Source organism: Austrofundulus limnaeus, unplaced genomic scaffold (genome assembly GCF_001266775.1).
Source record: "Austrofundulus limnaeus strain Quisiro unplaced genomic scaffold, Austrofundulus_limnaeus-1.0 Scaffold293, whole genome shotgun sequence".
Classification (NCBI taxonomy): domain Eukaryota; kingdom Metazoa; phylum Chordata; class Actinopteri; order Cyprinodontiformes; family Rivulidae; genus Austrofundulus; species Austrofundulus limnaeus.
In genome coordinates, this window is record NW_013952695.1 from 456,905 (window position 1) to 458,039 (window position 1,135).

The 1,135-nt window shown below is 39.9% G+C and overlaps 1 pseudogene; it reads left to right on the forward strand.

Moving 5' to 3' along the window:
• Positions 1–140: 140 nt before the first annotated feature.
• LOC106526778 (VPS10 domain-containing receptor SorCS1 pseudogene) lies at positions 141–299 on the forward strand (annotated as a pseudogene).
• Positions 300–1,135: the final 836 nt, after the last annotated feature.

The following is a 1,135-nucleotide window of genomic DNA, read 5'->3' on the forward strand; positions in this document are numbered from 1 at the left end:
GACTAAATCATTAGCTAAATGTGCAGAGGCCTTCGAGTTGCATCCATTCCAAGCTGTGCACTGAACAAGCACACTTCAGGGAAGAATGATGTCACAGTGGGCCGCTGATATTTTTTTCTCCGTCTCTTTTCTTGTCTCAGATCATGTTACTAACTGACCCAGAGGTGGAGAGCAGCCTGCTCATTAGCCTTGACGAGGGGGCGTCCTATCAGAAACACAGCTTAGCCTTTGATATCCTTAGCCTGCTTTTTCACCCTGAGCAAGAGGACTGGATCCTGGCTTACAGCCATGACCAAAAGGTAACACATAGGTGTCAGATGATGTGACTGAACCAGAATGAAAGGTCGTAAAGAAAGAAAACCATCTGCATAGCGGCTCAAGTGTTTGCTTTGCTCTGCTGTAGCGGGCTTTGTTGTAGCGCTCATGTAATTATGATCAATGTGAGGTTACAAAAATCACATTTCTGAGCAACAGTATGAATTAAAGGCTTAGCATTCTTTGAGGAAATCCATATTGTTGCTGCCTTTCATGTTGCAGATTTAAACTAAGATATCTCATTTTCAGAAGRCATAGAGCTAGAGCCACTTTGGTCAAACCTTGTAAATGACATTATGTACAATCTCTTGAGATTTTGCAAGATGTGTTAAAGTTCAGAATGTGTTGAGAATGACTCTCAGCTACTACTGCACAAAAATGTGCTCAAGATCTGTAAAATTACCTGAGCTATATGGTTAGTTCCCAAAATGAATGGCAATGTTTTTGGAAAATACTTTGTACACTTTGTGTAGCGCTTGAAGTACGTAATAGTAACCCTAAGTAAGGAAGACTTAAGCTACTACCATATTAAATTTTAGCCCAATATCAGCAAAACTGGTGGAATTGTTCCCATTTATTTATTCTCAAGTTCAGTTCGCTGTAGTGGCCATCTTGAATTGAGCTGACTCTACAAATACACTCTACACTATGAAGTACAGTGAAGCTCCACAAAGTTGTGTTTCACAGTTTGCGAACTCAGTCTTTTGTAGATTTATTTTTTCCATAGAACCTAACTACTAGTAGTTTGCAGTAATCCCCATAGTTTTGTGAAAACCGGAAATACAGTAAGGAACATAGGTTTTTGTTCTCTCTCGCTCTC